We start from the raw sequence: 438 nt of genomic DNA, 5'->3' as shown, positions 1-438 counted from the left end.
GAAAGTGCAATCCATTTAATGTTTGTCTCTGTGTACACTGCAAAAAGTCAGTGTTCAAAAACAAGGGAAAAAAACACAAAAATGAGGGGTTTTTTACTTGAACTAAGCAAAATTATCTGCCAATAGAACAAAAAAATTTGGCTTTCCAAAACAAGTAAAATTAAAGCTGCAAGCAGCATTGGTCGGGCCCGCGTATTTGGCAGGTGCTAGTCCTAAGTGTCCCAATACTTTTGTCTACTTTTAGTCTGAAGTGTCCCAAGACTTTTGTCTAGTGTACCTACCTTGTCTGCATTGTGTGGGCACGTTGGTGCTTCCTGCTTTTAAGCAGCCATCTTAAAAAAACAGCAGCGCAGCAGCATCAGCGCACCGGGTCTTTGAAGGGTCATAAAATCAAAACCGGAGCAGTTAGAAAAAAAGCGCTTCTGTCATTGTAATCAC

The 438-nt window shown here is 40.9% G+C and overlaps 1 protein-coding gene across 1 annotated transcript in view; it reads left to right on the top strand.

The window, feature by feature from the left end:
* Window positions 1-118, top strand: part of nptxra (neuronal pentraxin receptor a) — a 32,436-nt gene extending 32,318 nt beyond the window's left edge. Inside the window, exon 5 of the mRNA XM_061973825.1 lies at window positions 1-118. This exon is cut by the window's left edge and continues 545 nt beyond it. The gene's annotated coding sequence lies outside the window, so the exon portion shown is untranslated.
* The last annotated feature ends 320 nt before the right edge of the window (window positions 119-438 follow it).

The sequence above is a fragment of the Nerophis lumbriciformis genome, linkage group LG22, assembly GCF_033978685.3.
Source record: "Nerophis lumbriciformis linkage group LG22, RoL_Nlum_v2.1, whole genome shotgun sequence".
NCBI classification, from domain to species: domain Eukaryota; kingdom Metazoa; phylum Chordata; class Actinopteri; order Syngnathiformes; family Syngnathidae; genus Nerophis; species Nerophis lumbriciformis.
The sequence above is the reverse complement of the archived record's forward strand: the minus strand, read 5'-3'. Positions and strand labels throughout refer to the sequence as shown.